Raw genomic sequence first — 22,552 nt, forward strand, 5'->3', positions numbered from 1 at the left:
CATAATCGGTTGCTGTCTGCATTCGCAGTTTTTGTCCTGCGTGCGGTAGATATAACCACCAACAAGTTGGAGGGTGCGCAAGCGCAGTGAAAAGGTTTTCTCGGAAAGCTTCCGCCTGTTTCAGCCACAGAATAAAAGTGTACGTAGACAGCGCGCCCAAGCTGAGCAGCGGTAACTGTATTGCGATAACTGTATTGCGATCACCACTGTACGGTTTATTCACAATTACAACAGTCAAAATTTGTGTCTCACAGCGGACGCTGCTGGTGCGTTGTTGAGGTTATAAAATCTCGTACCGCTTTTTTTTTGTCAAGTTTCAATTAATAGTAGCTAATATTTCATTACGGGTAAATTTTGATGCGTTCTGCGTTTAACTGTAACCTCATATTCAATCATGTTCACTCATTGTTTAAGTATTATTTGTAAACTAATGTATAGAACAGTACAAATGGCAAAAAAGCCAATGTTAGCCTCAAGCTCAGAATACGATAATTATTGGTCTATAACGTTCCCTTCCTCTAAATTTGTTCTCCTCTATAGAGAGGAAGCAATTTACATCCATTGGTGGCCACGTCTGCATGATTACGTGCTAACCGGGCGAAGCAATCGTATTTTTAGCTCATGATCTGCGCCATGTTGGTTAGACCCCCCAAACAATGACTTAAGTATAATGTTTGCATTGTGGAAGCGACATTTCCATAATGTTTTGAACGTGACAATATGGCGATGACGACGTGAAAAAAGGTGGCGTCAACTACGTCACAGCATGCCGACTCCTGTCCGTTCCCAACCCCCTGGATTAATTACTGTTTGGGTGAAGGGAGGTCACGAACCGGGTGGAGTAAAGTTTAGTACGGGGAAATTAATTTTGTTGCAGCACAGCCGTTTTCAAAGAATCAGAAATTTTAATTCACTGACACTAATTGTTGCCTTTGGCACGCACTATGTTGTTTGGGACAAGAGCCCCGCCCAAAAAGTTCTCCGAAGTAAGGATTTATATATTTTACGGTCAAAGAGTATTTTAAAAAAACCGCTAACCAACTTTTCATTTTAGTTAATCCAACCTACACACCCGGGAAAAAAACTAAAGAACTATTCATTAACTAAACGAACCTAACCTAAGCTTACTTCGGTAAACTTCGGAATTGTTCGGGTTCTGGTTGTGGCTTCATCCCTGTGAACAGTAGGCCATCGACGTTGTTGACTAAAAACACAATATAAAAAAATTAGACGTTATAGTTCGAGCGTACTATGTGTAGCCAAGGAGTATATAAGTATCCATGGAAATATTTTACCGTAAGCTACCTTATGATTTGTTTCACATTTGGATCGACAATAGTGTAGAAATCAGGAAAAATTTTCGTTGCAGATGGAAATTGTTCAAAATAATTACTGGCAGTTTAAAGCAGTTAACATACCAGGTAGGCTTGAGACAACAGTGTTTTTAATAGTTACTTACGAACGCAAACTGTTGCCCATATAAGTAAGTTACAAATTTCTAAGAAATATTTTTTTTAAAAAATGCAATATATCTCAGGCTCCAAAAAATTACAGACCATAAGTAACTGTTTATTCGTTGGATATTACTAGGCCATGTATTTTTCGCAAAAAAAAATAATAAATTCACACCAACTGTGTGTATAAACTTTGTTGCATTGTCTGTTCTTCGTAGTTGGCAGATATATTCCGACATTGCGGCCGGCATTTCTCAACGTTTCCCTCACAATATGCGCCCTTGAAGGGTAGTGTGGGAGTATCGTACCAGTTATATTTCGTAGTTGGCAGTGTTTATTTCAGGTGCATGTCTACTGCCAGCACACCAATCACAGTTCATCAAGTAAGTAAGCAAACGCGTCCTGATTTCCCAGCCAAACAGGGCAAAGGCTTCTCTTAAAGAAGGCAGTCAATCACATGTCAAAAATCGTTAGCGCAGGCATACCTTATTGCAATATAATGAGCTATCGGGTATTTTTGCGAAAAATACATGCTTCTAGTTGTTACTTCTTAATTTTTTAATAAGTATAAATTTTATTTCATCTTTTTACACTTTGATTACAATTCACTAAATTAAACACGAAATTTAGCACTCACAAAAGCAAACTTATGTGTTAGTGCATCTAGTCACTTAATCTGTGTGCTGTAGGCTACTGTGCTGATGTAAACATTTTAAAAATTGTAGCAATTGACAAATAAATAAATGAAATAAACTTACGAAATCTTACACAAGTACTATAAAATTAATATCGCAATTAAATACAATATGAAGTGTTTCAGAAATTATATATATATAAAAGACAAAAAATATTTATAGAAAAAGTACAGGTAAATAATTTACTACAATATATAAAACCTTACTTAAACATTTCAGAAATTTCTTCATCAGTATATTTATTATTCTACATGTTATCCGCTGTTCTTTAGAATCAAGCAAACATTCATAACTGAAACGATCTGCGTGAGAAGCTGCGTCATAATTACAATTTTAAAAGTTCATGTTCACTGCTGGGTAACGTAAAAACTGAAATTGTTAGTCCATTTTGGAAATATTTCATCATAAACGTCCCGAATTACAATTTAAAATTAAAAAAAAAAAAAAAAACAGGCGGTTGAAGACGAGCGTCAAGTCCCACTACCGCGACAGTTACTCTCGCCGGAGACTGCAGGCGCGCACGTGGTTCTCGTGATGGCGGTATCGAACGGTGACCCGCTTCACGCCATCCGCTGACCACTTTTGCTCCTGGACCCTCTGCCCCCCTCACACCATCATCGGTCATCCCGCCCCTTCCCCCGGAAACAATGCCCTGCTCCTCGCTTCGCTTCCTTCCGCTTCGGCACGGCAGCGAATAAACGCGTCCAACCACGACAGACAGGCGGGGGATACCGGCATTGTCAGGGGGGAGGGGGAATTTCAGCGCATTTGCAACCCCGCTCACCCCCCACCCACGGCTGGCCCCGTTTGAAACCACGCAGGCGCAGTACACGCGTTTTTGTTCGGGCCGAGAGCTGCCTGCGCTGTTCTCCCCGCTGCGCACTGGCCTACTGAGCACGTGTGCGACTTGTCCCGTCCCGGGAGTTTCAGGGAAACATTTTCAACTGCTCAAAATCACCGTTAGTCACTGGATATGAGTTTGAATCCTTAAGACTCGGTATCACACGCAATGTTTATTTTAACGTTTTTTTTCATCATGAATTTTAATTAAGAGTTAATTAAATTTACGTTAATTAGGAGCTATTTATATAATGTCAACTCGATACCGACCTTGCATATGTTGTTCTGTGCCACATACATTTTCAACTGATATTCACTTAGTTGTAGTATCATAGGTGTAAAAATTCGTGCAAGTGATGATTATTACGAAGACTTAAAAGAAGTATCTGTAAAAATATTTGGAGGGAGGACAACAAATGCGTTAAAATTTTAGTAAATTATACGCTCTTTGAATTAATCTTGCAAATTGGGAATACTGCTGTAAACTGGTTTTAATTGAACTACGTCATTGTCGTTTTAGACTGGTCGTCAAAATAAAAAACTTCAAGAATGGACAACAAAAATGAATACATGATCACGCGGAGAACAAGTCCATATCAGTTTATGAATTCATCTTTAATGTCTATTCTTGAGCTTTTACTGTGACGACCGTGTGTAAATCCGAAATGAAGTATGTCCATGGAATCAGTTTAGGTCAGTAAATCATAAACAAACTTTTATTTATCTTAAGGACAAAGTAAAATGAGTCCAAACTCCAAATTATCGCTTGATAAGCAGTTCCATTACACACATATGTGGCAAACATTAGTTAAATACAAAGATTTTGTATCTTGTCTTTAACTAGAGAATACTGGCCGTATTTATTTCAAATGTGGCTAACTGTAGCTTCAGGAGGTTATATTTGCCCCTATCAAAGAATGACCCCTATCATACCTACATATGCGCGACTATCTTCCGACAGCTGAGTTATTTAATTTTGCACGTCATCTTTGTTTAAGGATGTTATTTTATACTCAGGCTCGTTACTTTATATTTCAACTAAATTCTGCAAGCAATAACATATACTTCAAAAAAGAACTTAAGGTTTAAAATTCACGGTTTCCATGTAATAACCAATTAAAATATAAATTCGCTGTTCATTTTGGCGTGGGGCCTGTAAGAAAATCAAAGCACTTGCTAAACTAAAAACAATGAAAATTACCGCGTGTATATCTCATTTATATGTTGTTTTCAAAGCTGTTTTTTTTTTATTAGTTCCACGCCATATAAAAAAATCCATAAAAATAATATCTTGTAACAGCCTATGATTTTAGATCACATTGCTTTAGTTATGTGAGACTTTAGCAAAAATGATTGCTGTCCTTCATATAAATGTTATTTTGGGTCATCAGGTTAGTGTTGAAATTATAAATGCAGTTCAAATTACTTGTTTCCAGTTGATAATGACCGTAAAATAAAATCGTAGGACTTTCAGCGTGTCATTTAAAAACACTATTCAGAAAGAACTAATTACAATAATGTAAAGAAGATGTTTTCGGTCTCTAAAAGATTACCCTATAATTTCCAACGAACATGGGGAGCCATAAAAAAAAAGTAATAAAACTAATCAATATTTTCTCACAAATTACGGATGTAAGATTACTAATTGTATTTATGACACTGTTCGTAACTACACCCGTACGAAGCCATCTCAGTAGAAAAATCTATGTTAGGTACTTAAATCGCGGGCACACCCTAAGTTCCAAGTGTGGTTCTGTTTGCAGTGACAATACAGGCAGTTTCATGGAAAAGATCAAAACTTGCGCTCCGAAAGGAATACTCATTGGACGAAGGCTTCAGAGCGAACTTTGGCGGCTAGTCTCTGGGGGGCAAGGGTAAGAGGGGAGTGTATCTCGGGACAGCCGTGAAAGCATTTCGGTGTATACGCCCTTCGCTGCTACTGCGCTTCTTGCCATGACTGAGGGACTATCTCTTCCGAGCAACAGGGCCTCGCGAGGCGTGTATGAATCGTCGCCGTAATTCCTTTCCCTCCTTCCGTCTAACCCTCTTTCTTTCTTTGAATGATCCCTGCAATAGCGACGTGCGATTTTTTAAAATAAACATTTTCATGGACAAACGTCATTGCTGGTTTGCGTTGGTTGTCACATAAAAACCTCAAATAATGGCGTTTGTCCACTAACATTCTCCTAGCTTCAGCCCTTCGCCCGGAAGACCTAATGTTTCATCTGTATACATCTCTTTCCACCGAGGCCCTTGACACACATTGCACGTAACTTTTCCCGCGAGGGTTACGTTCAAGCACGTGCTTGCGTACCTCCTTTGCCAACACGTCACACACATCTGATGAAGTATGGAAAACATGCGTTGTACAAGCTAAACCAATTAATCTGATGCGAAAATTCCGACTTATTACAGCAAATGTTAGGACAATACATGTATTAGTTAGGTTAGAGTTTTTTTCTTCATTAAAATGTTATGTTAAAAACTGAGTTTCGACTAGTGTAATGGTTTAATTTGTAACGGTGATAAGTTTTTAATTTGTAAATACTGGAATGTCCTCTACGTTGGTTCATTTATTTCTCCTTGGTGTAAATGAAATAAAATATAAATATTTGTCTTCAAAATATTCTACGGAAAGAATTAATTTAGGTAGGTGTTTTTCAGTGAAGCTTAATTTTATTAATGTATAAATGAATAATGTATTACTATAGTATTATAAAATAGAATGTATCGATGTGAATATCTTTATTATAAAGTAAGGGGAATTGTCTTGAATATATTACTTTGTTTAAAACTACGAATTACTAAGACCAATGGCGCCCAACCACTTTATTATACTACAATATTATAGTATTTAAGTATTATATTGGCTCATCTTAGTGGCAATAACTAACTGTTATCCAGCGCCAATAAAGTCTGATGACCCTACTTGGGACCAGCTGGTTACAGAAATTGCCCAGTTAAAAATAAAATAAAAATTGGCAACCTTACGTGTAGCTTGCCATTGTAGAAAATTACTAACCCGACATGTGGCCAATCACGGAAACTTGTATTCCTTCGTCTATTGACCTGATTTGAGGATAGCTTAACACACATGTTTACTAAACACAAATGAAACATGCACTCCCTTACAATAAACCCCTTTATTATGATCCCTCCCCCCCCCCTCGGGGGGAATAAGAGGGGGAAGAGGGGAACACAAAAATAATCAGCTCTTTTGGGTTCGTTCTACATCAGGGGATGATCAATCATGCATGGATACTGCGTGAATCCGCTTTTCGTCCAACTAATGGGTCCGCGCCGTGTTTGCATTGTGGAAACAGTTTTAAAAGACCGTGTTTCGTGGAAGTGGCTGTGTTTTAACGACAAATTCTAACTCATATCTATACTTACCATCAGGCGCGGCGCCATTCCCGCAATGTTTAAGGCTTGGCCAAGGGCGTTGATCCAGGGGGAGGAGGGGGGGCAGGGAGCCCCGATCCCCCCCCCCCTTATAATTAAGAGGCCTCTCACTGAGGGAACCTTATTGATGTCAAAATTATGTCTTGTGCAAAACTTTCTGTACATTTTAAAGTTTTCTGCTTATTCCATGCATGCTGGCCAAAATATGGTCAGTATACAACATACGAGCACCGCATCCAGAGATAACGTGTCGATTAACCCCGCGTGAGAAACTCTCGCACCCCACTCCCCCCCCCCCCCCCCCAATTGCGAATACTACAGATTTGCGCTATCGGACGTGGGAATCAGGGCCACCGAGAGAAACAAAGTTCACGAGGACAAATAAATTTGGACTCCACTCCCTATTATTTTTAGTTTTAGCTTTTCAGAGCCCCACTCATATATATATATATATATATATATATATATATATATATATATATATATATACCACTTTTACAAAGAGACTGTATACTTTACTGAGGCCGTAACTGTAAACGTGATCCGCGCGTATATTATTACGTGACGTGCAAGGTTTCAGTTAAGAATGGACTTGTAATTTCTGTCCTACCAGGCCCTGGACGCAATACGGCGCTGGTGGGGTGAACGCGTGGCCCGAATGCTGACAGCAGCCGCCCGACTGTACAGCCCTGAAGAGCGGGTCGCCACAGACGTAGACGGGGGTGGAGTGGGAGGGGGGGGGGGAACGACCTGAAGGGGGGAGGGGAACGAGGGACTGCGACCAGCTACATTGCCAGAGGTCAGCGATCCTGCGCGGACCGGATCGCACTGGGTCTGTACTGCAAGCGAACACTCCTTTCTTCCCGAGCCGCGCGGCGCCTTTCTTTGGTTCAGGGTTACAACACTCTTACGCCAGCCAATCCCCCCCCCCCACCTAAGCTTTTCCTGTTTTCCTTGTCCCCGCGGAGGATTGTCAAAGGGGAACGACCCGAGAGTTTTCCGCGTGGGGTTTTAAACCGACACAAGTCATCTCTAGATCATGTGCTTGTATGTTTTATACTGCCCAATATCTTGGCTTATACGCATAAAATAAACAGAAAACACTGAAATATACAGAATGTTTTCCATGAAACACATTTTCCGACATTTACATTTATCAAACCCAATTCCAAAGTCACGATTATGCAAGCACAAGTCCTCAGTGAGGGGCCTCTAACTCCTCTCCCCACATTGTACTTGGTAGGACCACGGAGGTGTTAGTCTAAGAAGTGGATGTTTTATATATTGTTACTAGCTGCCCGACCCGGCTTCGCACGGTTGTATTAATGGGGGAGGAAATGAGACCAAATCTCTTATTTACAGTTATAATAAATGAAATAAAATGAAAATTAATTAATTTTGACCAAAACTTAATACATTGCTTTGTAATGTACCAAAGAAAAAACGAATAGCACCGATGGTTTCCCGACTCTCGAGCACGCAACGTTGTCATGGAGACGAAGTACCCATTGTTTCCCGGGCTTAAACACCAATCAACATGGATAATCAGTTTATTATTAATTATAAATTAAGACCATTAATCGAAATAAAAACTATCCTATCTCTCAAGTTGGATCGAACTGCACATGGTGTGCGAATTTTATTATAATCGGTTAAGTGGTTTAGGAGTCCATTGAGGACAAACATTGTGACACGAGATTTATATATATTAAGATCTCTAATTAGCAAAACAAGCCATAGCTGTATAAACACTTATGCTAGAAGTGTGTTTTTCGTCCCTCAGATCTACGTCCATGCTTGTCCCACCTAACATTTTCCTCCTGTCTAATCGATCTATCTCGCAAGATAACATATATCCATTATTATCAAAAACATTTCAACAAACAAACGTACATAACATGCACAATTCACTAGAAAAATATTTTTTCCTGCACAGCATATGTTTGATAAAATTTTAAAAAATGATACATTATTGAATTTTAAAATGACACTATATATTTCATTGTGCTTCAAATTAATACACAATGGTTTCGATTCATTACGTTTAATTAATTTTGGGGGGGAAATCAGATACGGAATTAACCACACATGAATTTGCGATTGAAATACATACCAGGCATCAGGCATTAAGATCCTACATACTATGACGAATGATATTGTTTGGTAACCAAGATGTTATTTTTTTTCTGTGTCTTCCAGGTTTTGAAGAGACCTTTCCAATTCCTCGAGTTTCGCTCCGTCTGCGCGGGGACCCTGTGGAGTGCGCGGACTCGAATGACAATTGACAAGGCGGGCAGCTGACCTTCTGCTTCTCGTTAACCCACCGCTCCTAAAACAGCAGAGACCCAGTTTCGAGCGCGGGCGAGGCGATTCTCCAGCCGAGAGAGAGAGAGAGAGAGAGAGAGACAGAGAGAGAGACAGAGAGAGAGACAGAGAGAGAGACAGAGAGAGACAGAGAGAGAGAGAGACAGAGAGAGAGACAGAGAGAGAGAGAGACAGAGAGAGAGACAGAGAGAGAGAGAGACAGAGAGAGAGAGAGACAGAGAGAGAGAGACAGAGAGAGAGAGACGCGCGCGCGCGCGCTAATCGACAACGTGCGCAGTTTCACAACAAGCAGCGCCGCGGTGCACTCAGTCGTCAATGACGTCAATTAGCCCGAGGTGAGTCGGTGAGCGCTACCAGTCGTGACAAAAACATCCGGCCGCCTTGTCGTCGGGATGGCATGCCTTCACGCGCTGCTTACCTCACTTGTACACGAACATTAACATGCTGTGCACAGGTGTATCACTTTATAATAAAATACACGCGCGTTCAATTTGTTTGCTGGGTACTACTGTCAATATAACAGCAATGTGAAGGACAAATCCTTAAAAAAGAAATTTCTTAATTTCATTAAAGGAGTTGTTTCAGTGAAATATATCGGATTTGTATTTTTAAGTGGTCGATTTCTTCAAAGGTTTAAATAGATGACAGCACACAAGAAGAGCTCGGCTACCTTTATCACAAACATATGTACCTACATTCATAAACACAATGACTGAGCGCTGTAAAAACTAAAGTGATTTGAAAATACAACAAGTTTTATACGTATGTTGATATAAGTTTAGTGCTCACTTTTTGCATCTCTCTAGAGCAGGGTTCTTTATTTATTTATTTTTTTTTTTTTCGGCCAGAGAACCCTATGTACGACTTTTCGTTTGGCGGAACCCCGACTTCAATGGAAAGTTATTTGACAAGTATAGTACCTGCTTTATATGACATTCGTCCTGACTCACGGAACACCTTTTGGAAACCACTGCTCTAGAGGTTTCCATTCTTACCAAGATTACCTAACTGTAAAATATGTCGGCAAATGATGTTAACATCATAGACTGGCTGTACGCAAGGTTCTTGTTAAGGAGAATATATCATGTTGCTTTTCTTAAATATGCGGGCGGCCAATATAAGACGAGAAAAATAAAATCCGTAGTATACGATCAGAATTACCTGGTTCAGCGGGCCGAAAGTTCTTCCGTACTTTCCAATAAAATCAAGCAGAACAAAATTCCACCTCAGCACTACCTCACATAACACAAGCAGCATATCTCTCTATCTCGGGAAGACCAAGGGAACACAGCCCTTGGCCCATACACGACCGTCAACTTCAGAAAAGCGAGACACCGCTAACTAGCACAATTTTCTTTATTTCCTAACGTGATGAAAAGAGGGGAGAGGACTGAGTTAGGGAAGAATAACTGTGCCTAAGGCCATAGCCTATAACGCCTGATCATGCTGGGTTTCAGAAAGGGTAGCATGCATCATCTATACGCTACGATTTCTCGTAAAGAAAGCATCCCAGTCTTGCGGAACCTAGGGGCGACACTCCGCCCCCCCCCCCCTCCCATCTCAGTCTTAATGAGAGGTGTTCATGTTTAAGTTCCTTCTTCATCAATTATTAAATAATTTGCTACACTTTAAATCTTGGTGTTAGTAAATATTTTATCTTCAACAATAAACGCACATTAAATATCACAAGGGACAAATGTGCGTAAATACACATACAGATCAAATATGCATTTGCCCTTGTGATGCTGACATTTGTCTATTCCCCCCCAATTTATAAAATCATGTCTTAAACCGCTCTTGGTTCTAGAGCAGCTAAATCTTAAGTATTATTTTGACGATAATAATGGATGATAAATGGTTAACTTTCACTGAATGTTTTTCACATTTATCAAATACTTAATACAATTAGGCCTATAGTCATTTCAGTCATTGGATTTTTCCTCTTCGTAATTAAAAAGGTACAACAAACAACAACAGTATTTTAAGTTACTTATTTGTGATTTAAAGAAAATCGCTAATTGGTTACACTTTAATATTACACTCTGGTTTCTAAACCTGATCCAACAAACCTTAACTCGCAAAATTTTATTTATCCTTGAGGCTACACTTCACCCACTACTTTGGATATTTAGTATTACCCGTATATTTTTTTTAGAATCCAGAATTGTGTTAATTTATATTTCAAATTCCCCAACTTGGGAAATGACAAAATAATTTATATATTTGAGTCACCACTACGCAATTAGTCAATCGAAAACTTTATTTTTGGTCTGAAATTTTACGAATAGTTAGTAAAATAGAGCATATGTATGTAAACAAAATTCTGCAAAACACGAAATGCTTGTAGTGAAACATATGTGTAAATTACTGTATAAGTAAAAATTAATTTAAAGATGCAATAGCCGTCGATCCATGAAAGAGAAGAATACATTTATTTCTTAGTAGCAATGAGCAATGTATTATTTCATCTATCGTTTGTTGCTCCTTTTGCTTAACTTTTTAAAGCCCATATGTTCCAACGAGTAGACTACTAAAATAATGTTCAGTAGTTTAAATAAATTAAGTTCACCGGGTGCCGCCCAAGACAGAAGACATCGTGACGTCACCTCAGTAACGCAATTATTTTTATTTTATTTGTAATTTTGTTGAGTACCTTTTACATTTTTGAGGCAAAGGAGTTTTTCTATTTTGTTGATATATTGAGAGAGAAAAATGCTGCACCAAATAAACATAGCGTTATGCTTGTTGCCCCGAACGTGTCTGTCTTGCATTTCTTATACAAATTATTCCCACTTAACGTTTCCCTGCGTATTACGGTACATATATGGTTACTCTTTCCGCTCGCTCACTCTGTTGTCTGTTAGGTTCGAAGCAGAATTGTGACTTGCTGGCATCAGCGCGGTGTCAGTACGTTGCAGAATAAATAAGGAAAAAACACGCGCGAAGTTCTGGCTCATAGATTTTCCAAAGGCACGCCACGACACCCCATTACCTGCCCCTGGAGGGAGGGGGTCCTGATCTTAGCCCTGAGGCGGACTGCCGAAAACTGCTCGCGCGAAATACAATCAACCCCTTGTCTCCCGAGAGGCTTCACGCGCGATCCCGGGCCGTGAATAACAGCGATAAAAGAACAAGAGTGAAAACAGATTTCAGTCGGGGGCACTTCCAGCGTATCACCGCTCACCTGGTCCCGCTAACGACCAACAAGAAATGAGGGAAGGGACAGGCAGGGGATAGCATTACACATCTCGCTGATTGGACTTAAAAAAAAAACACCCACACGCAGAGAGAGAGAAGCCCCTCCACGTTTAATTACCGCTCGCAGTTACGATATTCTCACGCGGACCTGTTAGTAAAAAAAAAAATATTATTGTGATCAATTTTTTTTTTGCTCAGGTGCATTCTAACACATTTCAATCTATTTACCTTAACGAACATGCTGCAGTAATTGATAAAATACGAGATGGATGTCGTAAATAATAAAAAAAATTGTGTTTTGTAAAAATACAGAGTAACTGAAGTACCTAACCAATTCCATTTCAAATGTATGTACATAAAGATGAATCCAGTGAAAATACTACCCTTTTTTTTTGTTTAAAGTGTAAATACCTTTCAAAAACATGGAATTACGGTAAATATTTACTTGGGCGGTATTTCCGAAAACAAATTTTAAAAATCCGAAAATACCTTTATTTTATGCTCTTCAACTTCCTCTTTTCATTAAAATCGGCGGAGATTAGAAATTCCAAATACTTTAGGAGATATCGAATTTTTAAATTTCTTCATATGTAGTTGAGCGGTATTTGCGAAAAAAAATGTTAAAAATCCGAAAATACCTTTATTATATGCTCTTCAAATTCCTCTTTCCATTAAAAGCGGCGGAGATTAGAAATTCCAAATACTTTAGGAGATATCGAATTTTTAAATTTCAGCACAAAACCAGCGCATTCCTGTGGCGTGCGTGCACCATTGTTTCTTGTTTACGTACGAGTATCTATTTTTTTATTGGATAATGATGTCACGTGATTGTTCGTGATAGGCCAGAATTCAAATGAACTAATACGTGATTATTTAGTTCAATTATTGTTTAAAACGGTGTTTAATTACCGCCTCCAACTTAGGTGAGTTTTTAACGTTTCTAATTTTAAAGTCTTATTTGTTATTTTGATATTGTTGCGCAAGTAATAAGTAACAAAAAAATTTACGTGAGTTGTTACTGTACATCCTTTGTTACGGGTTTGTTAGGTAAGGTCAGTTACATTATAAATAATTTAAAACTAAAGAATAATTAAAATTAATTCACATTATTTTTAATATAACCTTAGTTTGAAAGTATTTATAATGTAACTGACCTGACCTAATCGACCATTTTAGTTTACTGTTCACCCTCTGTCCGGGTTTGTTTGGTCAGGTCAGTTACATTATAAATATTTTAAAACTAAACAGCCATTAAAATTAATTCACAAAATAATTTTTAATGTCGGCTTAGTTTGAAAGTATTAATAATGTAACTGACCTTACCTAATCAACCATTTTATTAATTACGCATTTACGATTCACGTATTCACGAACACACGGCAAAATAACAAAAATGGCGCCGCTCGAATGGTTCCACAGGTCTTGTATTGCAAAATTAAAAAATTCGATATCTCCTAAAGTATTTGGAATTTTTTATCTCCGCCGCTTTTAATGAAAAGAGGAAGTTGAAGAGCATATGATAAAGGTATTTTCGGATTTTTAACATTTATTTTCGCAAATACCGCTCAACTACATATATGATGAAATTTAAAAATTCGATATCTCCTAAAGTATTTGGAATTTCTTACCTCCGCCACTTTTAATGAAAAGAGGAAGCTGAAGAGCATAAAATAAAGGTATTTTCGGATTTTTAACATTTTTTTTCGGAAATACCGCCCAAGTAAATATTTACCGGAATTACTGTCAATTTTTTTGTTGTTGCATGTATTATACATATTTTTGTTCGCCAAAAGTTCCCGTTTTTTCTGTGTCGCATTGTACACACAAACGCCAAAAACTCTAGTTGTTTGTAAGACCTCGCTTCGCTCGGTTGACAATCGTCGAGAAAAAATATACTGGCTGCATTTAAAAATTAAATAACAGACACGATAAAATACGGGTTCAAGTTAACGTTTGTTGATCAGGCCCTAATTCAGGCAAAGATTTTAAAAAAACTTAACGAAATGTGAATCTGGTCCGTGATATCTGGATTACTTATGTTAGTGTGCCGAAGGGATGCTTTTTACGAAATAAAAATGGGGCGTGTTCGCCAGTTTGCAATATTGAGTAAGTCAAAAGTTCGAAAATTTGTTGCAATGGGGGTGAATAAATGAGATTAAGAAAATATAGACAAACGCCACAGCAAAAATATTTTTCCGAAAAACAAAATAAATATTAGACAGCCGACGGACAAACGGTCAGCAACAACGCATGACCTTACTCATCTCCTAATTAATCCAATTAGGAACGCTGTCAGGATCAGGCAAGTAACATCCAAGCGAAAGATTTGCAGGTTAATCATATGGAATAGATACCTTTCTTTGCCTCAAGTCACGACTGGTTTATTAACTACACAACGAACGCAAACAACGCAAGAAAATCAGAGTCGTTTATAATGTAAGCGAGTCGCAAGGCGTTAGTAAACCCAGTGCCTTAAAATTTGTAAAACAGAAAATATATTTATAACCCCGAGTGCTTTAAATAATTCGTTTTTATCAGGAAAACAAATGAAATTGTCAATTATTAAATATTTCCTTTAACTGTGTCAAACATAATGTATATAGGTAGTAAGTAAAAAGTTTAAAAGTTTTTGGATCACTTCTCTACAAATACGGTCGTCGGCAACGCGAGGAAAAACGCACGAAATTGGGTTAAGTTAAACAATACTTGCATAGTAGCTTGGCTTCTGGGTTGTAGCCGCGTCCTTGGCGAATATTTCACCGACGTTTCGGTCGACATTGCAGTTGCCATCTCAGGGAGCAGTTACACTGCCTGGGATGACAACTGCAATGTCAACCGAAACGTCGGTGAATTATTCGCCAAGGACGCGGCTACAACCCAGAAGCCAAGCTACTTCAGACAATGGCCGTGGAAGCCTACGAACATCATTAACACTTGAGTGGTTCATAAACCGGTAACATGAAATGTTGTCGCCGAACATTGTGCGTTGTTTATGAATGAGGGCTTAAAAAAGGTTGGTAACAGGACTTCACCTCTGACGACGCCGGCTCCCAGCAGCCACGTCCAGCCGATAAGACCCGCGACTGACAGCTCGCCTCACTGCTCCGTCGGGACACACACCTCGAGACACGCGCGACGGCCGCCAGCAGGAGGCGGCGACTGAAGCCGACCACGAGGAGGAGGCGGTGGAGCGGAGAGGGGAGGGGAGCGGAGGAGCGTGCAGAACGGTACCCCTGGCCGCAGGTCACGTGGTCAAACCGGCCGCGCGGCGGAGTCCGCCCACCCCAGGGCGGGCTCGTCCGTCCAACAAGCTACACTCTGCTCAACCAAAGGCGAGATTTTTTTTTTTTTCCCCCGACGAACATTCGGACTTCCGATAGCTGAATAATTACGATAAAAAACAGAATAATTTCTGATGCATGACCATTTAAGTCTGGTTCTACATTTATCCAAGGTTTGTTTTGTTTGATTAAATCGCAGCATGTAGCTATCAAAGTCAGAACATTCGCTGAATCACCTGCCCTAAAACGTCTCGCCGTATCTTGAATGCGTGGCTGTATGAAAAGAAAAAAATATTTCCCGATCATAATAACCCGCAAAGTTTTCCTTTAGAGGGGATTCGTTACTTGAATGTCCCAGAGGAGGGAGGGGGGGGTGATGCAATAATGGCGCAATGATCCCATGGAAAATCCCCCGGATCACATTAACGTCCAATAAGTTTTCATTTGTGGTTAAGTCAGAATTCAGTCTCACTTCATGGGCAGTTAGAAAAGGGGGGGGGGGGGGCGCAGTTAAGGTGGGGAGAGAGGTTCAGTCCCTCAAACACTCTATTCACTCCATCTACTCCCCCTACAAGAAAAAAAATACGCAGGGGTTCTACGTTCTGCACACATTGTGCTCACATGTGATAAATGAAACACTTAGACCTTTGTAATGAAACATAGTAAATACAAGCTGTATTTTTGTTAATAGACCATTCAGGTCTAACCCGCATTGTAAAATTGTTATAGTGTATTTCATGTTTGCAAACAATTCATGAATTGTTCTTCAGAATGGTCTATCATATGGCACTATTGTGAGCTAGAAAAGTAATTTACATAATGGCTACATGACCCTCCAGTGGCATTCGTCTCCTAGCTGACAATGCACCTGCTAACGCATCACAAGTTGCAGCTGACAAAACAAGGGCATGTATGTGACTTTGAGATCTTGCAGCATAAACCTTATTCTTACAATCTTGCACCAAGTTATAACTTTTCTTTGTTCCCATAAATTAAAAATTAATCTGCAAGACTCCGATTCGACAATACACACGACGTCATTCGTGATGTATAAGAGTGGTTTAAGGAGCAATCTGAAAACATCCACAATAACCAAACTAGCAGGGTCAATAAATTCTTGGGGGAAAATGTAAAAAAATCTGGATGGTGACGACGTAGAGAAAGTTAACAACTACGTATCAAAACAAACTTTGTGTCAAATTTTATTTTTAATGTGTTATTTAAAACTGTATTATATCCCCTTGTATTCATGCGGAATCTGGCCCTTGGAAGAAAAAAAAGTGAAGCTGACCATCACTGGTCTATGACCGTTAACTTTAAGTGAGAACGAATATGAGAACGGGATGTGGGAAACCGACCGTGTGGAATGCGCCATGAGCTACTGACCGCCGCGGCCGACAGGCCGGGCGAGGATAGACGAGGGGAAGCGCCCGACGACCTTGAACTCTGGGGCAATATGCAGCGCCGCGGTACTGTTACCTCTTTCCTACCTCCTCCAATCCCCGGTTCTCTCTCTCTCTCTCTCTAACCCCCCACTCTCCTAACCACTCCGCGGTGCTTTTCTTCCGGCACTCCGCCTCTGGCACCGAACGCGGGCGGAAAACAAGACTCCCGCCACAGGGAAAACGGCTCGACCCTCAAATATGGCCGGCAGCTACTGGATGGGTGACCGAGAGAGAAGGGGAGGGGGGGGGGGGTAACAGGCTGGAATTCTTAGGATATGTGGAGCGTGAACGAACGACCGTCGACTTAACCGTTCTTCCGTTCCGAGTCGTTGCATTGTCACCGCTGCTGCACTCGCCATTCTGCTTCGAGCAGGAAAAAAAAAAATCGAAAATGCATGATTATTATTATTACTTGCCGAGTCTGGTGTTACACTGTGTGTTTCTGCTGCTGCGGCTAAAATTTTCGCGGCGTTCTTGTTTCTTTTCTGGATGTTCTTTCCACAGCTTTTCTTACGATGCGTAATGCGGGTCTCTCGAGAATGCACTAAGTAAAGTGATCAAAATCGAAGAACATGCAACGTAAACAACTGATATAGTAGAAATCACGGAGTAGAAACTGGCAACCGCTCCGGTTTAACCGCATTGAGCGAGCCGGCCTCCCACTTTTTTCTAATCATTCTGTAAAAAGGGCAAAGATATAATTGTAATACTTCATTACCTGAGGTAGAATTATTTTCAGTATCATGTTTACAGAAGGATGATTCAGTGAATTTGAATATGCCGTCTAATAATAAATTGTGCTATATTTTCTGCTGTTGTAAACAACTGTACCACGTGGGGGAAAGACGCTATATTAAGCACGTTTGGGACCAATGCCATGCCGGATTATCAATTTACCGAATTATCGAATGCCAATATATTTTTTAATGGAACGCATAAGAAAAATAAATATACAGTACCGTGGTACTTAAAAAGCTGCTCTATATAAAGAAAAAAATACATATGACAGTTAAATTTACTCGTGAAATATAATATGTAACATGCTATAAAAAAAAAAAAAAGGAAACACTGTACTGAAATTAAATCGGACAGTAACAAAACACTGAGCAAACTAAAAATACACGCAGCGCAGCAACGCGACCTGGTTGCCAAGTTCAACAGCAGAATTACCCCCCCCCCCCCAATTAAAAAAACAATCTGAACACAAGTGGTACGATTGGTGCTCAATTACAGAATGCCGGACTGAAGATATATATGCTCTATAAGCTATTTTTACTCGTTTTGTTGATTATAAATACAATTAAAGGTTGATGACATAAGTTCAGTGCCTCTGCACCATCAAAGTCTTCACCAACTGTCGAAACCATAGACAGTAAGGATATAGACCCGACATAATCTAAGATATTACAAAACATTAGATTTGAATTAGGTATTTAAATTAGCTAGCAGAAAAAAAATTGTATGTTGAATAATTCAAAATCACAGACACGCACTTCGATTTTATTTATTCGCAATTATGGTATTAACTGTAAAGTTGTATTTTAATGCACTAGTTACGAAATATCAAACACTTCTACTGCATCGGAACACGTACGAACAAACTGCCATTGACTTAGTTTACTGGAACACAAGACCACTGCGCACCTAGTGCGTCCTGTCTATTTCATCATTACTCTATGGTCGAAATAGTAAAAAGAAATGTTGTTTACATGGTATTCCTAAACGCTTTAATACACGAATGTATCAGTCTATGGAGTGGGCGTGTGTTCATTTCGTTTAGCAATTGTTTAGTGAAACGAGCCGTAGTTGTATAAAGCTGTGTACAGGCCACAGCTAGAAGTTTGTTAATTTGTGATGTATACAATGTGTGATTCTTGCTAAACTGCCTATGTTAAGGTAATACTCTATAATAACTTAAATGTATGATACCTATTATGTTTAATGTGCAATTTATAGTGTTTATCTCATTTACATACAGGCTAAAGTGCACTGTTACCTTTAATATATGATAAATGGTGTGTTAAATGTGCAATTTATAGTGTTAATGTTAGATCTCATTCACATGCAGGCTAAAGTGCATTTGCTTTGTTAAGAAAAGTTTATCTATAATGTTGCCACATTGACATCAACAGTATCAAAATAATTCTCTCTGGCACATAAATAAATACAATAAATTAAATAGCTTGAAATGACTCACTATAAAAGACCAGTAAATATTCTATCATGAAGTGAGTATTGCTAAACAAAGATGTTAAAACATCATCAAAGAGTTAGCGTTAAACTTCAATGTAACCCAAAAATGTTTTACTACCCAGTGGGAAATGGGGTAGGGTTCAGATGTTCTCATTTTAACTTTAATAATTAACATTACACACCCACTCCTTAACTTCATACCTCCATGAATTAGTAAGGATGTTTGTATGATGCTACATCTATCCAGACCTACATTATAGTTCAAGTAACTATATTATTTAAGTCAAGTTCTTCAGTTAATTTCCAACTAATGGCTGACCTGTCAGTTATTTTAATTTACGTACAGTATTTATGATATCGACATATTTTATGAAAGCCTCTAATTGGGCAGACAACATGAACAACATTTTTTTAAACTTTTTTAAATTTTGATTCGTCAAGCCTTTCAAAAGTTTTCGATTTTTTTTTTTTTGTGGAATAAGTACGCTATATATGGGGGACAGCATGTTGGTTTTATTTACATGCTTATTTTATTTAGTTTGCATTTTCGTTATGCTAAAATTATGTATTAAAATATACATAGCTACGAAACTAACAAAACATTGACTATGTATTAATAATCGACAGATACAATACTCATCACATCCATGTTGCATTGTTTTCTATAGTTTAAATTATGAATTTAAGATTATAAATCATGAAGTCGGGTATCGCTACTGGAGAAAAGTAGTTTGAAGATGTTCTGGGAATTGGCTGGTTCTTCTTGTAGCGTTGTGATGATCACAGATGTTACCACCTGAATCTCCCGAGAAAAAAAAAAACTTTCGCGGGAGCCAAGTATATTGGTAGCTATAAATTCCATTCCCTATTTTATGAATTGATTTTTAATTGCATGAAGTCTGTTACGTATTCAGGTTTTCAGTAAAGAATGGCGATAAACTTAAGTTTTGCTCCAGGCGCATTGAGCATGATTGGATGAGAACGAGCCTGGAGAGTAAAACGTGCTACATTAGAAGTGCAAGGAGCTCTATTAGCGGAGTTCAGCAAAGTGCAGACCGCACCGAGGCGCGGTAACAATGTTATCAGGGACACCGCCACGGGGAGATTACGATTCCGGGAATGTTATCCTCATCCGAGGGCAGCACATAGCACATTAATAACTCCTTTTATCTCCACTGTTTACACGAGGTTTTAATGTTATCGCGGACGCTCGCTCCTTTACACAGCTGTGCGCCTTGCACGATTCAGCACCCGTCGAGCTGACAATCAAGAAAAGTTAAGTTCAGTCGAAATACATGTTTCATATCCTCATAGCCTCTATACTTGTACTTTCTCAACACGCGTTTCCCACACTTAGTAATAACACACAGTAACAATTAAAATAAAATTATAACTGTATTATTTGTTGTATAAGAACAAATGTTTTGAAACCCTGTGTCTTCTACATAGTTTATAGAAATGTAACAGTAGTATTACAAAACCAATCTTTTTATCAGTACAGAACTTCTTCTGTACGCGCTCATACCATGGTCAATTGAATCAGAAAGTTACGCCATTGCCGATAGATTGCAGTAAATTTTAAATACGATCAACAAGTGTATACTATGTTTATTGTACTTGTCGCCAGCCAAACCCAACGCGTAACTACAATTTAACACATTTACATTAGTAGTTGTAATTATAAATTTAATATTCCCGGATCATATAATTACTACCCTCCTAGTGTGTATAAGTTGTATGGTATATATTCCCATGTAAAATTAACTCGACCCTCCTGTGACTTGACATTGCAAACTATTTCAGTATTTCTTGTAACATTACAAAACATTGCCTGCAAATCTTAGGAACTATGGTGAGTTAACCAGTTAATCTCGAATAACTTGTTATAGGGTTCCTGAGTGATAACAATTGAGTTACAGAAACCATACAAACACCTTTCTAAAAGTAAAGCATTTCCTTTGTATTTCCCTAATAAATGTGCTGTAGAACTTACAAAAAATTTTTTTTCACTTTTTAACAAATAATGCAACTAAAATAAAGTTTTTTTTTTTTTTGTATTTTAAGATTAACTGGATTTTCGCATAAATAACCATGGATTTCGACTTGCTATTATGTGGTCAGCTTCAACGTGTTAAAAAACGCACTTGAAATGAAAAACTAGGGTTTTTCTTTGCCGTTTATTAGATTTAGTTTATACTCCAAGACGGTTATTGCGAATCCATGTTCAAAGTAAACGAAATCATTAACACGTAAATTTTCTAACATATCTGTTAGCTTACGAAGACTCCTGGGTTATTTTTAACCAGTTGTATACCAAAATTTAAGGTAAAAACTCGTAACAGTGCAATGATTCACCACCAATTTTTCATCCTGTAACTTAATCTGTATGAGCCAGCATAATTCTGGCAAGAACGAGTTCTAAAGCTCACTTGTAAAATTAAAGATATTTGTACATTTTAAAATTTACATGAGAGCAACTGTATCACCACAAAAATAAAAATAAATTAAATTCGCCGTAATATTGGGTTTGGATTCTTGCCCGGACATTAATGTTTTGTTGTGGTCTCAGTTTTTTTTTTTTTTTTTTTTAACTGTTCCTTCAAATGTTCTCCAGCACTAACTGCGGACATTAACCACCAGCGTAACAAAACAAAACAAAATAAATTGTTCAATATTTTTTTTCGCATGGTTTAAAATATTTATGCTTGTATAAAATGTCAATTAAAATTAAAATTTATGCGCCTATATTTTATTTACATGTAGTGTTTACAAACTATTTCCTGGCAACTGATTTCCCAAAGAATCTTTTTTTAAAGGTACAATGTGTGCAGAGGTTTACACCGTGTGTTTATTATCGTACGATGGCACAATAAGGTAACATAAAGCTGTGTAAAGCGCTACAGCCCGCCAACAACACGAGAACTGTGATGAGCTACGGACGCGTTCGAAGCCGGCGAGCTGGACACCCCCCCCCCCCCCACACACACACACACACACAGATAGAGAGCCGGTCGGGCAACGCTATTCGCGACTCGGCCGTGTTTCGCGCGTCCCACTTCGCCCACGCGTCCCTTCCCTCAGTTGCCTCCCCCCCCCCCCCCCAGGACACTCCGCGTCCCGAGTGCAACGTTAATGAGCCAACAATTCCAGGAGCCACGCCTCCCCTCCCCCCCCCCCTAACCCGGCAAACACCCTGATTAAGTGTGTGCATACGCGGCCAACGTCGTTACTTTGCGGAAAAAGAAAAAAAAACTAACTAGGTGTAAACACAGTGATACGTGAACTCAACGGTTCGCTTCTTGCTCGCCACTGGTGTGTCCGAGCGGTAGATGAAGTATCAATAAATAGCTGTAATAAACAATTTAAATATATATATATATATATATATATGACCAGTAATGGCAAAGTTTTATTTAATATCACTGCCATGGGCGTAGATTCGGGGAGGGGCCACAGGAATTGGAAAGCCCCTCACCTGTGAAGGCAATAGGTAAATGTGAAATGGAAATAAACTAAATAATAGCGTCCACACTATGTTTTAAATAAAAACAAATTTCACTATTACTTTTTTTTTTCTTATTCCATGCATATAAGGCCTAGACTGCCAAATGAGTTTACTTGTGTCGGTAACCTCCACACGCAAAACCACTGAGACACAATATCCCCCCCCCCTTTTTTTTTCCCCCTTCTTCCTTACGAATCCTACACATGTGCGCTCT

General features: G+C 38.9%; 1 protein-coding gene across 10 annotated transcripts in view; it reads right to left on the reverse strand.

Moving 5' to 3' along the window:
• LOC134533970 (atypical protein kinase C) overlaps positions 1-22,552 on the reverse strand; it is a 391,849-nt gene that overhangs the window by 343,709 nt on the left and 25,588 nt on the right. The window contains exon 1 of one of the 10 annotated variants that reach the window (XM_063371825.1): positions 14,947-15,068. The exons of the other annotated variants lie outside the window; for them this stretch is intronic. The gene's annotated coding sequence lies outside the window, so the exon portion shown is untranslated. Of the gene's footprint in view, positions 1-14,946; positions 15,069-22,552 lie in introns of those variants that run through there. 10 annotated transcript variants of the gene reach the window in all.

Source organism: Bacillus rossius, chromosome 7 (genome assembly GCF_032445375.1).
Source record: "Bacillus rossius redtenbacheri isolate Brsri chromosome 7, Brsri_v3, whole genome shotgun sequence".
Classification (NCBI taxonomy): domain Eukaryota; kingdom Metazoa; phylum Arthropoda; class Insecta; order Phasmatodea; family Bacillidae; genus Bacillus; species Bacillus rossius.